This window comes from Rattus norvegicus, chromosome 8 (genome assembly GCF_036323735.1).
Source record: "Rattus norvegicus strain BN/NHsdMcwi chromosome 8, GRCr8, whole genome shotgun sequence".
In the NCBI taxonomy this organism is placed as follows: domain Eukaryota; kingdom Metazoa; phylum Chordata; class Mammalia; order Rodentia; family Muridae; genus Rattus; species Rattus norvegicus.
In genome coordinates, this window is record NC_086026.1 from 130,595,540 (window position 1) to 130,615,285 (window position 19,746).

The following is a 19,746-nucleotide window of genomic DNA, read 5'->3' on the forward strand; positions in this document are numbered from 1 at the left end:
ATCCTTCAGTGAGCACAGGGCACAACACAAGCAGGTGGCACACAAGGGATGAGGTTGGTGGATACTTTGTATCCATGCTTCATGGAAGGCCTGCAGAGTCCACAGGTAGGATGGCTCCAGCAGCCTATGGTTATCTTGTAACAAGGACAGGTACTGTCAGGCCAAAGGGCTGGTATGTTCAAGGATGGGAAAAGGCCTGAGGACTTTTGGATGTGAGACCCTCAATATCTGCCACCCACTCCACCCACAGGAAGCTAAATCCAAGAGCAGAACCCAGAGTTATAACATTTCCCAACTGCCCATCTCTCATTAAACAACTATCTTTTGAGCACTTACTGTGTGCCAGCCAAGTTGCTCAATGTTGGGATTTACAGACCACAGAAGACAGCTCTGACATCACACATGAGAGGCCAGCAGCCCAGCAGGGTGGATGGGGAGTGTATGCCAAATGCCTGCTACCCGGGTCAAGTTCATCTGTTCCTCTCTTATGTCTCTTTTGAAAACCTGCCTGGATAGTTACATAACCAGAGGTTAGGAGTATGCCTCACATTAATACGGTACCTAGATATCCCCAGATGGAAAGCCCAGCGGGATTGCAAGGTATTATTAGTATAAAAGAGGTGTTTAGTGACAGCAGAATAAATAAGCTGGCATCAGAGTCATGCTGTGCATTTAGGGGCGTATTCCGGGTCTCCCAGGCCAATGCTCTCCAATGGTTGTAAAACATCCCTGCCCTGGTTTGTTTTATGACCTGAGTATTTTTCTGGCATCAAGCTTTGGTAAGTGCCCTGCCTGTTCCAAGGAGTGTGGCTGTGTGGGCAGCATCCCAGCAGCAGCCAGGCACATGGGTTACTGAAGGGTCATGTCCAGTGATTGTCTGTGACCCATGAGCCAAGACCTAGGAGTTGGGCAAGAAGCCTGAACACTAAGCGTTTTCACTTCTGGGCTAAGACAGGTTAGGAAAGTCTCTGGCATCCTTAAGTCTATCTTTTGCCAGCGCCAAAGGTCTAAAGATCAAAATGGGGCCCACTTCGGTAGAAACAACTGCCTGACAAAATATGGGGCACAGTTAAGTTTGAACTTCAAATAATGAAATACGTATAAGCATGACCTGAATATCTCATGGGATGCAGTTATGCCGACGCATTACCTGCCCCTTATCTGAAAGCCAGAAGTAACTAGACGTCTTAGTGGCTCATTCTGCAACCTTGCACCCCAGGGTGCCAAGGTGAAGAACAGGAGAGCACGTCACCATGTCAGGTCTTTTCAGTTGAGTCACTAGTCTGATGTCAACTGCAGTGAATTTTAACATCCCTCCCCCAAGTGTTGCTGGATGAAGATTTCGGCTGTCAAACTTTAGGTTTTATTAAATCATACCTAAATTCTCCAATGCCAAACAAAAAGCCAAGCTGCTGAGATAGGACCACTGCAGGCAATAAAATGGAGGTAAAATGGAGGTAAAGGGAAGTTCTTAGATTTATTTATTTATTTTTTGTCTTTATTGATACTGTAGTTTGAATGTGAGATGTGGGGCCCAGAAGATGGCTTAATGGGAAAATGCTTGCTGGGCGAGGATAAGGATGTGAGTTCAGATACCCCTGAACCCACATAAAAGCCAGATGCTATCTGTAACCCTGTGCTCATGCTCAGAACCTCATGGCCAGCTAGCTTGGCATCCACACAGTGACAATGAAATCTGTCTCAAATGTAGAAAGTGAGGCCCAACACCTGAGGTTGGCCTCTGACTGCCATCCATGAGATACAAAGTGTGCTCACTCCCCTCAAGCAGGTAGGTGTGTGTGTGTGTGTGTGTGTGTGTGTGTGTGTGTGTGTGTGTGTTTAATTTTCTCAAAAGTTAAAAAGAAATTTAAGGATGGAACGCCCCCTGTTGTCTCATGAGTTTAAACACATAGTTGGTAGGGTGTTTGGGAAAGTTGGAAAAACCTTTAAGAGATAGAAGAAGCGGGTCACTGTAGAGCAGGGTCCCACTCTGTTTCTCCTAATCTCTGCTTCCTGACTGGATACAATGTGTCCCCCATAATTTCTCTGCCATGATGCACTCTATCCCTGGAGCCAAAACATACTCTGTATCCCTTAGGTTGCTTCTGGTCAGGTATTTGGTAACAACAACAAAGTGATTGATACAATTGCTTATGTGCATGAGCAATAATTAATTATTTTTAACTATGAAAAAGCTCACCTAAAATTAAAAGATATGTGCAAGTTATAAAGCCGAAAAGAAGCAAAACATCCCAAATCTCTTGCTTGCTCCACCAATAAAATAAAATAAAAAACAAATAAAAATAAAAATAAAAGATAAAAAAAAAAACAAAATCCAGCTTTGACAGAGACTATAAGCTGAGGGGTCTGTCCAGGCCAGTGAGGGTGGTGACAGAGACTTAGTTATGGCCCAGCTCTTACCATTTGACAAGCAGAGAGGGAGTGAACTTGGAACCTGATTCTGGATTTTAGAGCCAAAGTCTAGGATATGTGGCTTGAAGACTTCAGACCTTGTCATCTGTGGGGGTATCTGGTAGCATCCACAGATTTATTCCACAAATCTTTACGAGTCATATAAAACGTATCAGACATGCTCAAGGTGCTGGGGACATGCTTGGGGATGACAGGTGATGCCTTTGTGGGGCTTATGCTGGGGTGGAGCAGATTTTATAGGGAAGGGACTAGATTCCTTGATCAGGTGTCAGACCCTGTAGCAGTAACACTGAGGCCATGACATCTCTTCAATTAGGCAATTCTACTTACAGCTTCACGTGAAGAAAAGACAGCTAAGCCTGACACAGGGGTGACGAGAGCTCGGGCCTGGTACAGCCAGTTCCTCAGACCTGGAAGGTTAGTCCTGAGTTGTCGGGGACAGATGAAAGCATTAGGCAGACAGTCTCAAACTGTGGCTCCAGACAATAGCAACAGCAACAGCACCAACAGAGATCTTGTTGTAATGCTTAAGGCAGAAACCCTGGTACTCTCACATTCACTGTGAGCTGAGGAAGCTCTTCAGGTAATTCTGGGTCTCAAAGAAGTTAGAGAAAACCACTACAGAGGGCTGTGGAAGTGGTTCGGCCATAGAGGCCACCCAACATGTGCGAGGCCTTGGATTCTGTCTCTAGGACCATAGAGAGAACCTCACCTTCAGAAAAGGAAATATGTTTGCTGAGACTCAGCTCTCAGCTCAGTCATATCAGAACCCATCCGGGTAGTAGGGTGTATGGCCTCCTCTCTGCTCAAACCCAGCCACCCACGGAATAAAACTTGGCAGTGGACACACTTGGCTCTTCTCCCTTAGGGCTTTCCAAGGCCCTTGTTTGTTTGTGGTCTGCTCTAAACTCTTCCGGGCCATTCATTCATTCATTGATCCATTTTCACACTATGATCTACTGAGGACGCAAAGACAGTAAAACTCCACCTGTACCCTCAGAGAGTCAGGAGTGTGACTTGTCTTAAAAAATGAAATGCAGAGTCATTAGTCCTTTAGGAGAACTGGGGTGGACTGGAGAGGCTAGAGGGACAGGCAGAGGGACGGGGTTGTTTGTGCAAACTCAACCAGTCTCATTGCTGACACGATTAGATGAAAAACAAGTGTTTGGGTTTCTCTTGATGACAGAGATACGAGTCTGCATGCCCCAGGCCACCTTGGACCTTAGGTCATGGCTACAGAGTGGATCTGAAGGGCCCAGGACAGCTGAGTTGACCACAGAGAATGACTTAGCTGACTTTGAAGTGCTTTTCATTCTTACTGGTTTATTGATGGTCTCTCCAAAGCCCAGAATCCCTGCCTCAAAAGGAGCCTCTAATTCCACTGACCCTCAGAACTGTACCCATTTGAAAGTGTATTGAGGTGGGAATATAGTCAATACCAAGTCCTTTCCTAACGTGTACAAATCCCTGGTGTAATCCCTAGTGTTCAAAAAAGTTTTTAATTGTGCCAGACAGGACCAGAAATAAATTCCTTAAAATCAACACTTAACCACTCCAAAGGCTGAGAACCTGAGACTGTCAATTTGACAGAATCTAGAATCGCTATGGAAACAAACCTCTGGGCATGTCTAGGAGGACGTTTCTAGACTGGGTTAACTGCGGTGAAGAAGCCCATCCAAAATATAGGAAGCACCATTCCGTGAGCCTAAGGACCCCTCCCTGTCCACAGCATAGACACTTGCCAATCTGCTCTTCTGTGACTATTATATAAGACTCTGGCCCAATGGCCCCTTGTCATCCTGTTAGTGACAGTAAGCAAGCAGAAAATTTGAACCTCAATAGTAACCAAGAAGGCACAATGAATGGTTCTATTTCACAGATCAAATGAGAATACTTTGTCTTAAGGAGAATTCTTACTGCCAGTGACATCTCATGAGCCTGGGACTCTGACTTAAATGTTAAAAGCCTTAGCACAGAAATCTCATCTAGAATCTCCTTGTAAGGAATTATGAAGAACTTAGCCAAATATTTATATTATCTCCTGTCTTTTATGCTACGTGCCATGCACTGAATAGAGACATGATCTCTGATATTCACCGAGGGCTGGAGAGACGGCTCAGAGGTTGAGAGCACTGATTGCTCTTCCTGAGGCCCTGAGTTCAATTCCCAGCAACCACATGGTGGCTCACAACCATGTGCAGTGGGATCTGGTGTCCTCTTCTGACATGCAGGTATATATGCAGAACACTGTGTATATAATAAATAGATCTTTTTTTTAAAAAATGTTCACTGAAACATTGTTTTAACGGTGAGATGCTATAAATACATTGTTTGTCCAGTGACAGGTTCCTGAAACACTTTGGAGTTGTGTATAGAATATACCACGCATTGAAAACTCCTTTTAAAAAAGATTTATTTATCTGACTTAATGGGTATGAACAAGTACTTTGCCTTTGTGTGTATCTGTACACTGCATGCATGCATGCATGCCCACCAAGGTCAGTGGAGGGCACTGCGTCCTCTGCAGCTCAAGATGGTTGGGAGTTGCCTTGCGGGAATCAAGCCCTGGTCCTCTGTGAACCTTTAAGCCATCTCTCCATCTTCAGATTGGAAATTCTTTTATAAACTGTTGAGTAACCCTCACACAGATACCATGTTTCTAGTCGAACATGTATTAGAAATATACATATGTTAAAAGAAAGAGAAAGAGGGCGGGGGATGTATCTCCATGGGTGGAGTGCCTTTCCACCACACACAGCAAGAACTGCAGAACTGAGCATGGTGGTGCCTGCAATGCCAGCCCTGGGAGGTGGAAGCAGGAGGAGCAGAGGTTCAAGGTCATCTTTATATACAGAAGCAAATCTGAAGCTGTCCTGGGCTACATGAGGCCCCGTAAGAATAAAAACACCACTAAGAAGCCAGGTGTAGTGCATGCCTGTCATCCCAGCACCTGGAAACCTGATGCCGTGAGTTCAAAACCATGTAGCCTGGGCTACAGGGAGACACTATCTCAAAACAAACAAAAAATTCTACTAGATAGATTATGGGGGCCCTTTTATGCTTCCTGTAATTCTTTCTAAATTCCAACCTTCGACAATTAGTCTGTACTTGCTTGACAATAAAGACATTCTAAAAATTCAGACGTGCATGGGTGTTACCTCCCAGGGCATCAGGAATGACTTTAAACTCCCTTCAGATGGCTGCCTCCTGGCCCAATCCCAGTGAATCACCACCACCCTTGACTGAATTTATTATTTTCTCCTTGCCAAATGAACCTCATCCCAGCCCTTCCACCTCCTAAACAGGTCGAATGTTGCAGCTACCTGCTGCTCATAAAGCCCAGGTGAGTACTAATGACTATTATTTTTAATACTCTGATGCTTTGGGGAAGAGGTGAGTCATGGCGACTCTGACATCACTGGCGAGACTCCTGAGGGAGAAACAGGATCTCACTTGAGGATTCCTCCTCCCAGAACCTTGCCTGCATAGGTTTCCAGAAGCTGAAGTGAGCAGCGCTGTCTGCTGGGTGGCTCCAAGCCTCAGCAGAACATACCTGAGCCTTTTCACTCATTGTAGGCCAGCAAGGGTTTAACCTGGATCAGCTGGCCCGGGCTCTGAGGTCCACACATGGGGCTTCTCTTAGGACCAGTTTGGCAGCTCGGGGTTCCTTTTGTTGGGGTAATGGCATGGGCGTGAGAGTCATGCGTGGTGCACACAAGTACAACCCAAAGCCCTCGATATACTGTCTGTAGCATCCATGGCTAGATGCAAGGTTAAAGGGCAGGAACGAATTCTGCATCCATGGTTGTGATGCAGTATATAAAGTCTCATGGCAAAGAGTATGAATGCAGCAGAAGGTACAGAATCAAGTCTGGCCATTCCCGGAGGGCTGGGCCAGGTATGAGTCATATGCTAGTATCAGACATCAGAGATCAAGGGCAAGAGGGGAAAGGGGTAGCCAGGGGTTCAGGCTATGACCAGTTGGAGTCAGCTAGAAAACGCCTTCTGAAATTGCAACCCCCTAATGCAATTGGCAGTGTTATTAAGGATTGGGTGTTGGGCTAGCAAGATAGGTCAGCAGGTAGATACTTGCTTCCCAGCCCTGGAAGGGAAGAACCAACTCCTGTAAGCTGTCCTATGACCTCTGTCCTTTGATCTCTGCAGGTGTGCATTGATTTAAATTATATCTTATTTCATTCATTTAATTGTTATTTAGACTGGGCTCTGAGCTTAGAGGGGCTCTGAACTGGGCTGTGGTACAGGTGAAAGTCAAAGCAAGGTTCTATTTCCTCTTGTTTAACTTTGAAATGTCATTTTTTTCAAACCCCAAGTCCGTATCCATCCTTCAGATGCACTTTAATTTGCAGGCTCTCGCCTCCTGTGTTGCTATGGTTTTAGAAGGTTGGGTATATTTTTGTAATCTCGAGCTTTTCTCCCGTGTGTAAATATCTTGATGATCTGAGTTCTCCCCTGGAGAGAGGGAAGGGATGTGTCGGGGTGAGGATGTGGCTCAGTTCGTAGAGTGCTTGACTAACAGGCAGGAAGCTTTGGTTTCAATCCCCAGGCACGGTGGCACATATCTGAAACCCTGGCACTCCGGAGGTGGAGGCAGGAGGATCAGATCAGAAATTCAAAGTTATCCTAGGCTGTTACATCACGAGTTCCAAGCCAGCACAGAATATATGAAGCCTTGTCTACTGCATCTCATAAAATTGATTGATTGATTGATTGATTAAAAAGAGGAAGAAATAAAATGGGTATGTCTGTTTTCTGTACCACAAGGATGCCTACTCTTATGGTGTCAGTAGAGTATGAGCTAACTCTGTGAGGAAGGCAGGGGTCAAGGTTGCCACAGGGCTAACAGGGGTGCAGAGTCTGGAGCTGTGAGGTAACTGTCAGTGTTGCTCTAGGTTGGTGGAGTAAGTGAGGTAAAGGCTGGGGAAGGCTTGGGCTACAAGGAAGGGAAATGAACAGAACCAGAGGAGTGAATGCACAGGGAAGGATGTTCCTTGTATTCTCTTGTGTGATACATCTCGGTTCGACAGGGTTGATACATCTCGGTTGCACAGGCTTGCAGAGTCCACACACCCTGAGCTCCTCCATCAGGGTGGCATGGACAGGGCTTGTCCTTCACCCTGCTGTGGGGCCTTGTGTTAAGATCATGCCTTTTCCATAGAACTTGATGGTGCAGATCCTGGTTAAAGCTGGAGCCTTTTCATCCAACGTGACTCAAACATGGAAACGAACCTCTGGTGTGGGATTCTGCCAAATGATGGCCGAGCCAGCACAGATGCCTAATCCTGAGAGAAAAACTCTGTGTATGTCCCCAAACATCTGAATGTTACACCTCAGAACCACGAAGGCCGTCAAAGCAGTGAACACTGAGGAAGCCGTCCCATCCAGTGGAGACCTAACAGATAAAAAAACAGCAGCAGCAACAAAAAGGGTTAAAAGCCAAGTGGATCCGTATGAGTGCAAGTCCCAGTTAGTATCAATAACCTCCATGGAATGTAACAGTGTAACAGGCTTGCTACAGTATCAAGTGATGTTTACAATGGGAACTGCCTACGGAGTGTGTCAGAACTTTAATTCTTTCTTGTCCCTTTCCTGTGAATCTATTTTTAAGATTCCCTCCCTCCCTCCCTCCCTCCCTCCCTTCCTCCCTCCCTCTCTCCCTCCCTCCCTCTGTGTGTGGTGTTTGCAGATGTGCAGGTGTGAAGGCTATAAGCAACCTCTAATGTCATTCCTCAGGCATAGTCTACCATGTTGGTTTGAGCCAGAGTCTCTTACTCTCCTGGGACCCGCTGATTAAACTGGCAAATTCTCAGAACCCCCTGTCTCTGTCTCCACCACGCTGGGAGTACAAATGTGCACAACCCCACTTGGAGTTCTCACGTGTGTCTGAGGACCAAACTCAGGTCCTCATCATACTTTTGACACAAGCATTTTATTATGGCCCGGGCCCATCCATGCAGCCTGAAAGCTTAATTTCAAACAAAACAAAACAAGGGTTAATGGTACACACTTGAAAGTCAGAGACTAGACTCCAGTTCTGTTTCCTCTTTACTTTACTGCCTATGACCCTAGTGACAAGTCACACGGTCCCTTTGTGTCTGATGTGTCTGATTTTCCAAACACTTTGAGGAGCGAAGATTCCTGCAACTTGTTTGACAGTCACAGAAACTCTATAGGACAGTTTCCAAGTACTACAAGAGTCCTCAGGACCAGACACAGTGCATAGCTTACGGGAGACACACACACACACACACACACACACACACACACACACACACAGAGAGAGAGAGAGAGAGAGAGAGAGTGAGAGAGAGAATGAGAGAGGGAGAGAGAGAGAGAGAGAGAGAACACTAAATGTGGGTTCATCTCAAACACTCCATAAGCCAGGAGGACAGGACTGTTAGCTGAATTTTTCTCCCTTTAAATATATATATATATATATATATATATATATATATATATATATGGCTTGGGGATAGTTCAGTCCATAATATGCTTGCTGTACAACCATATGGAATAGAACTTTAGTCCAACATCCACATCAAACTTAAATGTGTCAGAGCACACCTACGATCCCAGAGGCAGAGATAGGTAGATCCCCGAGGCTTGGCATCTTGTCAGCCCAACTTAACCAGCAAGTTCCAGATCCCCCCTCCCCCAATACACACACACACACACACACACACACACACACACACACACATCAGAGAGAGAGAACATTTACCTGCTGACTCATGGACACCCACACGCACACACCCACTACACAATAAAATAAAAATAAAATAATAATAATAATAATAATGCTGGAAGGAGCTTGCTTTGCTCTCACAGTCCTGGGAACCCCTGACTCCAACTCCCTCCCTTCAGCTCATCCTGGGTTAATCTCTCCTTCAGCTTCCTAAGATTCACTATCCTCTGCTAGGGTCAGAGGGACCGCCTCAACCTGGAAGTCTTTGGCCAGGGAGGGTAAACACACTGACTTTCTTCCTGTTCCTTCTTCCACGGCCTCAGGCGGCACGGCTGATGAGCTTCCAACCTTGGCATGTCAGTAAGGAAGAGGCTGTCACAGGATGTCCGGGAGGCACATCAGTTCCTGAGGGTCCAGGAAGTCCTCTCTAAAGCACAATCCTGAACTTTGCCCAAGAGACAGGAAGCTTGTCACGGGTCACCTTCCTGGACATCTATGGGAGAGGCTCCATAGAGCAGTCAGAACAGCACATCCTGCCTGAGATGCCAAACAAAACAAAAGCCAAGGCCCTCAGCGCCATGTCAGAATGAGGATGAAGCTGAGACCCCTGTGCTTCGCTCAGAGAACCCCTTCTGGAGAGCTTGTTTGTATTTGTTAAAAATTCCGAAACACTAATAAAATATGTCTTTCATGAGTGGGAAACCAAGTCCTGGGAGTCAAGAAGCAAGACCCGGCTTCCTGTTTGGAAAAGGTCTGCAGTCCTTCACATCCTAGCTGGATTTAGTGCATATGCTCCCAGCACACCAGAACTGGCCAATGACCTACATGGGCCACAGGATTTGGGCACATGAATTTTTCTACAGCAAAATCCCAAAACTTTAGGATGTTGGTGGCAGCTTATAAACAGGCAGCGCAGCAATTTAAAAACCATTTTCAAAGCTGGCCTCTGAGGCTAATGGTGGCCAGTGTTTCTCCAAACAGGCAGCTCTTCTGCTCTTCTAAGCAACCACATAGTCTTCCCATTTTTGGGGAGACCTAAGCACTTCTCATGGTAGCTTATCAAGGGAGTCACTAAGGGTGAGTTTGGAATGTTTACCCAAGGTGGTGTGTAATTTGAGTACTTGAATTTGATGTCATCCTGTGATGTATGTGATGTGTGGTGGCTAAGTTCCCAGTGGGCATGGATACCTGTGGATGGCTGGGTTGTCCTTGCCTGGGCAGAATTGCTCACCAGGTCTTGCCGAATACACTTTACAAAGTCAATGACCAGTTACCTATCTTCCTGTCCACAGTTACTTAATTTCCAGTGCTGATCTTGTCAGTACTAGGGTGCTATAATTTTTTGTTTGTTTGATTTTTGAAACAGAGTATCAAAATAGCCCTGGGTGTCCTGGAACTTGATATGTAGACTAGGCTGGCCTTGAACTTACAGAGATGGGCCTGTCCCTCCTCCCAAGTACAGGGATTAAAGGTATGTATTATTTTGTCTGTGGGTCCTGTAATTTAATTCTCCTTCCTTCCTTCCTTCCTTCCTTCCTTCCTTCCTTCCTTCCTTCCTTCCTTCTTTCCTTCCTCCCTCCCTCCCTCCCTCCCTTTCTTCCTTTCTTCCTTCCTTCCTTCCCTCCTTCTTTTCTTCCTTCCTCCTCCCTCCCTCACTGTCTTCTCTCCTTCCCTTCCTCTCTCCCTTCCTTCTCCTTCTCCTTTTTCTCCACCTCTCCTTTCTGAATCAGGGTCTAGGTAGCCTCAAACTTGTTATGTATCCAAGGCTGGCCTGGAGTCCCTGATTCTCATGCCTACATATCCTATGTCCTGGGATTACAGGCAGGCACCCCCATGCCCAGCTGATCACAGGAGCAACACTTCTACAGCATCCCTACCTGACAAAAGCCCCTATTGGAGAGAATTAGACGTCTCACCTTCCCACACTTGAAAGCATGAAAGGGTAGAATAAACAGATCCAAGTCTTTCCCTCACTTAGGCAGGTTTTTTTTTTAAGTTGAGAGCAATTACTTTCCTTAAGAAATGTAAATATTTTAAATATGTAATGTAATTTTTGAATAGGTTATGAATCCTTAAGGTTTTGAAGTGAAGCCAATATCCACAGAGTAACTGAGAGGGATTGTCCAGTCCCTGGGATCTCACATCCTCTTTCCCATAGGTCACTCCTTTATTAGTTTCCTATAAATTCTTCCAGTGACATTTTGATGGAAATAGAAAGATATGCATTTCCCTCTAGGAAGGAATTTTTAAACATTTCATGAATACATTTAGCCCCGTTGGTCCCACACTAGAAGGTAAAATTAAATAAAAGTAGATAAATTCAGAAATGACCCCAGATGACTAGAGCTGAACCTGAAGACTTCCTACAATATGTTGTTGAACTGGCATTTTCCTTTCCACATCTGGCTCCTGAAGTGGTAAAAATAGTTCTCTTCCGTCTCCTTGCCTGTGCCCTAACACTCCTCTGTGTCCTTGTGGGTAAACTACCTCACAGATTAGGGCCTCTGAGAAGATCCTCTTTCTCTTCTGTGTCCCATCCTCAATTTTCAAAATGCACACCTGTCTGTGACCCACATATCAAGACTCGTGCAGACTGGGAGGCTTGAAGATGCTCACAGTAGTCAAGGGAAATACTCCTTCAGAAGGGCTCTCGAGGGGGAGGCATGCTGGAGGAGATCTCAAAGATGACCTTGGGCAGCAGGTCCCAAGTGGAAGGTAAACAGGACACTGTTCCTGTAGTCATGAGCTCCCAACAGGACACTGTCACAAGCTTCTAGGCTGGAGGACTGTGACAACATGCTGTCATAACAACCATTACGAGGTTTAGAAGGGCCCTCTGACCAGGGCGCACAGCTCAGCAAAAGCATGGGAAAGCCCTCATGGAATCTGAGACCAGGGAGGTAGGTGGGGTCTGAAGTGTTACATCATGCACAAAGATCTTGGGTTGGGCAAGCCTTGGCTTATCTCCACTCTCCACCTTTCTTTCCAACTGGGTCCTCTCTAGATGCAACTCTCGTAGCAAAGGAATGACCTTTGTGGAAGACTGGAAGTAGTCAGAGCTGGAGTTTCTTAGGATGTGGCCTGGTGGAGGTAGCCAAAGGTAGAATCGGGAAATTAGAAAAGCAAATGCCTACTTTCCCTTGGGCTTCCGAGTTCATTTAAGTTACCATTTTGTGTACAGCTTTGGAAATCATGGGGAGACACTTGGCAGTGGGTGCTCCAAAGGAAAGGCCTTGAAAAGTGCCACTCGGAGAAATACACTTGTTTCACTACAGAAAGCAGAAAGCAGAAAGCACGCGCAAAACAAGACCTGAGGGCGACCGATTACAAGCATGGACAGCCCAGGGCACGGCCGGGAGGGGATTTAGGCTTAATCATCCATGTGCCTGGAAGGAGTGGCCCCTAGCGACAGTGACCAGAGCCAAGCAGGGCAGAAGAGGACACTGCTAAGGCTCAACAGAGTGGCGGTTGGGGTCATGGATCTAGAAGGGATGGAAAGAAGAAGACAAAAGGAAACCCAAACCACCCAAGTCCTTGCTTGACACAACAGGAGACAGGAGACAGTCCTCCTTTTTGTCCTCCTGCTTTTTTTCTTCCTCCTTCTCCTCCTCCTCTTGCTCTTCTTTCTCCCTCTTCTTCCTCTTTCTCCTCTTCTTCTATCTCCTCTTCTTCTATCTCTTCATTTTCTTCTCCCACCTGCTCCCCTCCTCTTCTCCCTCCTCTTCCTCTACCCTTTCCTCTCCCTCCTCATCTCCTGCCTCCTCTACCTCCTCTTCTTCTCTCCCCTCTTCCTCTAACTCATCCTCCTTTTCTCCCTCCTCCTCTTCCTTTTCCTCTACATCCTCCTCCTCTTCCTTTTCTCTCACTTCCTTCTATTCCTATAACATTCTCATGAAAATTACATGCGGTGCCTGACATCACAGAAACTACTATTTTTCACTTGTAAAATGGGAAAACCTAAACTGTAAGAAGAAAAGCATCTCAAGGAGAAGCTTTTGTACCCAGCCAGGAAAGGGACAGCTCACAAAACCCCTGCTTTGAACATCACCTTAACCTCTCCTGACCAGCAATAACCACACGCATCTTCCCAGCTGTTATTGGTTCTTTTGACATTTAGCATTGTGGAGCCTGGGCCTGAAGAAGAGCCCGAAGGTCTTACAGCTGAAGGGAAATGCAGTTGCTGTGGAAATCACACTTTGAGAGCTCCTCTCACCACCACCTGCAGGAGAGGAATGAGGGTGTAGCCAGGCCAGACCCATAGGCCCCTGTGTTGGCTTGAAATACAGCGCCATCTTCCTCCCCAGTGTGTCCTTTGTGGCCTGGCTTTTAGACTAAAGTCCCTCACACTGGAAAGGGGTGAGTGGGTAGGTTGGTGGGTTCAGGCAGGAGCTGCAAATACAGGAAAAACAACAACAACAACACAAACCAAACCCTTGCCCTTCCTGTGGCATAGGCTAATGGCTAAGACTATAACTGGTTGGCAAGGTTGAAATCTTCTCTGTTTCTTATCTATGGCTGACGGTCATCTGGATGGCGACTTCCTTGTCCTCCCAGCACTTGAGTTCCTCTGTGAGTAAAGAGGTGTTGGGGCCTAGGTATGATATGACCACTGAGCACCATGTAGAGCAGGTTGCTATGTTGACCTACAGAATGCTTGACCCAGTAGTCATGGCAACATAATAAGCAGGGTGAACAGTGGCACTGGGTTTATGGCCATGGCAAAGGGGATGATGATACTTAACATCAAAGAGAGGAAGGGCATGACAGGACTGTCACCTGGATTCCAGCCATTACTCCTTCCTGCCCTGACGCCCCAGCTGCATGTGATCTCGGAGGGTGTATATAGCAGGTATACAGAGTATATAGGAGGTAAAAGGTTAATTGTGGGTGGGACTCTCTGATGCAGCTTCCAAAAGGTCATCACCTGTGATGGGCAGAAGTTTGATGACACAGTGTTCTTGAATCATCATGCCCTGTGACTAACCCCTCATCTGTTCTCCTATGAGCCCAGTAAATCAATTGGTTGGACTTGAGTAGAACCATTGCTTTGGTCTGTTGCTGGTGCCCAACCTAGAGTGAATAGGTGTGTGTTCACATCTCCCCAGAAAAAATCGTACAACAGAATCTTGCTGACAAATAACTCAGTCTCTGGCAGAGCGCTGCCATGAAAGAATGGGGGCCTGAGTTCCAGCCCCAGAACCCATAACAAGAAAAGGTGGAGCACACTTATAATCCCAGTGTGGGGAGGTGGTGTATAGATAGATAGATAGATAGATAGATAGATAGATAGATAGATAGATAGATCTCCTGAGGTTGACATCTGACCTCCACAAGCATGTACACTTGTGAACACACACTCAGACACACGTGTATCTGTACAAACACCCCTCACTTCCACTCCACACACAGATAAAAAATAAAAATAAATAAAAACAAAGGTGCCCATGAACAACAACAACAACAACAGAGTCTCTTTAGCATGGTGTCTGGACTTGCTTCATTGCTGTCCCCCTATTCACTGGGAAGACCCACGGCCAAGAGAAGACACCACTTTTGAATTCCCAGGCTGTGGAAACTGAAAGTATCTTTGATGTCTGTGCTTCCGGGAAGTGAAGAGCCCAAAGGAGAACAGTGAAGGAGTGGCTAGTTAGAATGTGCACAGAGTAAGCCTTGTAGGTGGTTGGAGGCCAAAGGCATCATTAACCTTGAATTTTCCTTTCCCCTCTGGCCCTGGCACTCAATGATACCCCTTTGAATGGTGTATGCCGTATAATGCACCACCCATCTCTCAGTAGCGACCAACAGTGTTGATTCTGTGGGTCAATGGATGTGATGGTCCCTGAAAGCTGGGCCCAGCTAGAGGCTGGGATCACTTCCATGTGTAGGATAGGCACGTGTTGGCTGCACTCATGTTTTTCACGCACCAGGCAGAAAAGATGGTGCTGCCCAGGCTTCATGAGCAGAGGCACAAACCCCAGGACAAACGTCAACTGCTTTGAAGCCCTCAGGCCTCCCCATGTCCTTTCACATTCCACTGACTGCACAGGTCAAATGGGTGAATCCTCACCCTGCCTGTGATGACGCCTGTGGTGACAGGCACTTCACAGTTAATTGGCAAAAGATGTGCAATCCTATTACTCAGAAGAGTGGAGCACTGAGGTTGAGAATCCTATTTACCACAACCCTCTAATCCAAAGCCGCCCAAGCTTCTGAATATGCACAGAGAGATCTGGGTTGTTCCTTGGTGAGTGGACTGGGTCAAAGGAGGCCGAAGTTCAAGGCCAGAAGCTTCATACGTTCTGACACCCACACAGCAAGTTATGATGCTCTGGGAACTGTGCTGAGAGGAAGAGAAGCAGGAGGAGGTTTAAGACACACCTGAAACCCAGGGTCTGCAGAAGATAGGAATTGATATCACCCGGAACCCAGGGTCTGTGGAAGACAGGAACTGACTTCACCCAGAACCCAGGATCTGAAGAAGACAGGAACTGACGTCACCCGGAACCCAGGGTCTTCGAGAGATAGGCACTGGCCTATACCAGGGGGTGCCTGGGTAAATTACAGTGTAATAAGAGTAAATTAAGGCCCTGGAATCTGGACTGGGGACATGGCTCCATTAGTATGTGCACGCATGAGAACCCGACCTCAATACCCAGCACTATGTAAAACTGCTTCGTTTGGCAGTATGCGCTTTATCTCAGACATGGGGAGTAGAAGCAGAAGGGTCCCCGGTGCTCACTGGCTAGCTAGTCTAGCCATGTGAGTGAGCTGTAGGTCCCAGTGGAAGACCCTGTCACAAAAACCACATCAGACATTTCTGAGGAATGGCCCTTGAGGCTGGCCTCTGTCTGCTTCACACACATACGTGCCAGCACATACATGGACACTTAGGCATACACACTAAATTTTACAAACCCTTAACATCTTTCTTTTAAAGATAATTATTTGTAGCCCTTATCCATTGCAGAATCCCAAATGGGAATAAGCACCCCAAGTCTCAGACTGTGTACTCTAAACACCATTTTCCAGTATAAAAGGTGGGGTGTTGGGGCTGGGGATTTAGCTCAGTGGTAGAGCGCTTGCCTAGGAAGTGCAAGGCCCTGGGTTCGGTCCCCAGCTCCGAAAAAAAGAACCAAAAAAAAAAAAAAAGGTGGGGTGTAGGTATAGGGTAAGAAATGTACAAGACAAACTGGAAAATCCTAAGCTGGGAAGAAGGTGTGAAAGGCTAATGAGGTCTCACACACCCAGTGGTCACCACCAGGCATTTCTATTCAGCAGGGTGAGAACAGGGTAATGACAAAACAATGGGATAGGGCTGGGCAGATGGCTTGGTCGTGCAAGTTCCAGGACCTGAGATAAGTGCCCACAGAGCCTACATAGAAAACGTCAAGCATGGTAGTATGTGTTTGTGATACCAGTGGTGAAGACGGGGAGAGAGACATGTGGATCCTTGGGGTTCACTGGGTAGCCAGTCTTGTGATCAGTTACCTTCAGGTAAAAGTGAGAAGCAAATGAGATGGGTAATGAACGAGGAAGACACACAAAATGGACATCTGACCTCCACACATATGTACATGTGTACCCCAACACACCTGTGCATGTATACCCCACACACATGCACATATTTACCACACACACTCGCATGTGCACATGTGCACATGTGCATGTGTGCACCCACCACATGCGCATGTGCACCTACACACATTGCATGTGCACCCCTACACACATGTGCATATGCACCCCACATATACATGTGCTATGGGCCCCACACATACATGCACATGTACACATACACACATGTGCATGAGTGCCCCCAAACACATGTGCATTTACACCTCCTCCCAAAATTCAGAATGTAACAGATCAGAAGATTAAGAACCAACTGTATAAAAATCCATGCATTCACGATGATACCCTTAAAGAGAAAAGAATATGGTTCTCCACTAGAGGTTGCTAGGACTTTAAATCATTGTTCCAAAACCAAAGAGAAACACTAATCTTCCCTTTCTGTGCCATAGTTGTTTCCGGGTAACCATATTGTTTCATTACAGGAAAAAAAATCCTACTATTAACTACAATACGATAGAATAGTGGGATCTCATGTGTCATCCTTAAGGTGACAGTGAGTTTGGGAACCTATTGCTATTGTATGTTCAAAATATGAACCTGTCTGCTATCGTTTCCATTACAGACAGAAATAAATAGCAAAAGTTCAGGCAACCTTTAATCAAAAGTTAATGCTGTCCTCAGCTATTCTGACCCCACCACTCCCTGACCCCCTATCTCAGAAATATTGATAGGGAATGAACCTCCCAAACCTCCCATCTGTGGGTGTGAGATTAGATATACCCACTTGTGGAGGAGTACTGCATGCACAGTACTGACTAGGACCCATTCTTGCCTTAAAGAGTTAGGTTCAGAATCTCATCAAGAGTCTAGATTAGTGGTTCTCGACCTTCCTAATGCTGTGACCCTTTAATGCAGTTCCTCATGCTGTGTGACCCACAACCATTAAATTGTTTTCATTTCTACTTCATAGCTGCAGTTTTGCTACTTTTGTGAATCACAATGTAAAAATCTGTTATCCAATCTGATGGTCTTAGGCAACCTCTGTGGAAGTCATTCAACTCCAAAGGGTCATGACCCACAGGTTGAAAATCACAACCTACCAGTTAAGAGGAAATCTAGAAAGCTGAAGAACACAGTAAGTAATGGTACGACGTCTCACTCCAGAATGTGAGGCATCCTGCAAGGCAGAGGCCCTGGTTTGTTTAACAAATCAATGGTATGGAAAAAGAAAAGAAAGACCAAGGGGCTGGAACTTTTCTTTTCTTCTCTTTTCTTTTCTTTTCTTTTCTTTCCTTATTAAAACTTCACTTGCTGTGAATATGAGTGAAATAACAGAAATCTTGGGTCGAGGTCATAACTCTGTAATTGCGTTATCTATTGAGTAAGGGGTGCCTGGGTTTTCACCACGCCTCTGGCTGTATTGTGTACCTCTTAAGATTTTGATGGTAAAACATTCAACAATAACAGAAAAGTTCACGACCACAACTTTTGCTGGTGTCCACAGCTGATGTGGACAGTGCCATACAGGCTTTGGTCAGAATGGCTTCCAGAGTGATCCAGGAGTCTCTGTGAGCTGACGAGCTGGCATGAGGTGGCAACTCTGAGATACCTCAAGACACCACCACAATTCATGCTTCTACCTAGTACAGCAGACAAGATGAGCCATACATGAAAAGACAGCATATGGTCGGTTTTGCGTGTCAACTTGACACAGGCTGGAGTTATCACAAAGAAAGGAGCCTCCCTTGAGGAAATGCCGCCATGAGATCCAGCTGTAAGGCATTTTCTCAATTAGTGATGGGCGGGGGGCATTGTGAGTGGTGTCATCCCTGGGCTGGTGGTCCTGGGTTCTGTAAGAGAGCAAGCCAGTAAGCAGCACCTCTCCATGGCCTCTGCATCAGCTCCTGCCTCCAAGTTCCTACCCTGTGTGAGTTCCAGTCCTGACTTCCTTTGGTGATGAACAGCAATGTGGAAGTGTAAGCTGAATAAACCCTTTCCTCCCCAGCTTGCTTCTTAGTCATGATGTTTTGTACAGGAAGACAAACCCTGACTAAGACAGACAGTAAGAGAAGACTCAGAATTTATATAGCTGGCAAGGAACTAAATATAAAAGATAAGCAATTTTTGTAACTCAACGTCGGGGAGAGGGGCACAGGAGGGCAGAAATAACCTCACAGTAAAAATGGGATGTCAGCTGGAGAGGTGACTCATGCGTAAAGACCTTGCTGTGCAAGCTTGAGGAGAACTGTGCAAAAGGTGACGGTGCACACCTGCAATGCCAGTGCCCCGAGTCCAGCCCCACCTCTAAAGATGTGGTGGACCAGACAGGAATTGAGAAAAGACACCAGTGTCGACCTCCGGAACACACACACACACACACACACACACACACACACACACACACACACACAGAGAGAGAGAGAGAGAGAGAGAGAGAGAGAGAGAGAGAGAGAGAGAGAGAGAGAGAATAACTAGAGGGACAGCATCCTTCAGCCATGGCAACATACTTCTAACACAATCTTAGTTCTGCTTCCAACATCGTGAACACAGTGTCCAAGCGCAGAGATATAGCACAGACAGGTGTGCACACCACAGACAGGTGTGGGTTCCCTGACGTTGCCGATCAAAATAGCACATGATCTTGGAAGAACAATCTGTTTCAACCCCAGGAGTTTGGAAAATGAAAACACTTGGAGCAACAGAGGGTTCTTATTTTTGGACCCTCAAATATTTTAAATGTTTAATTAAGCTCGATAGCACACAGAGGCAGTAGTTCCACAGCTCTAAGCCCTTGTGATCTTGGGCATGTGATGCTCCCCCTTCAAACCCCACCCCTACCCCGAGCATCTAAAGAGCTACCATAGAATCTATAGGACCTTTCAAATATGCACTTGGGCGCCAAGTTAAAAGATGTACAAACCAAGGCAGGAAACGTTTGATTAGGAGTGCCAAGGAAAGAGACAGCCTCAGGTGAGTGCTCCCACTTCGAGGTAGCAGACTTGTCCAGGGCAGTTGGCCCTGACGATGGTAAAAGGCACTCA

At 46.2% G+C, this 19,746-nt stretch overlaps 2 long non-coding RNA genes across 3 annotated transcripts; one reads left to right on the forward strand and one right to left on the reverse strand.

The window, feature by feature from the left end:
* Window positions 1-4,829: 4,829 nt before the first annotated feature.
* LOC134480254 (uncharacterized) lies at window positions 4,830-13,906 on the reverse strand. Its single transcript, XR_010054535.1, has 2 exons — window positions 11,696-13,906; window positions 4,830-7,843 (listed from the first exon to the last, which is right to left on the reverse strand). It is a non-coding gene; the product is annotated as an uncharacterized LOC134480254 (long non-coding RNA).
* Window positions 13,552-18,709, forward strand: LOC134480253 (uncharacterized). 2 transcript variants are annotated; one of them, XR_010054533.1, is made up of 4 exons: window positions 13,552-13,985; window positions 17,740-17,840; window positions 18,210-18,479; window positions 18,607-18,709. It is a non-coding gene; the product is annotated as an uncharacterized LOC134480253 (long non-coding RNA). The 2 variants fall into 2 exon arrangements; XR_010054534.1 differs by having other exon boundaries at window positions 17,740-18,709.
* Window positions 18,710-19,746: the final 1,037 nt, after the last annotated feature.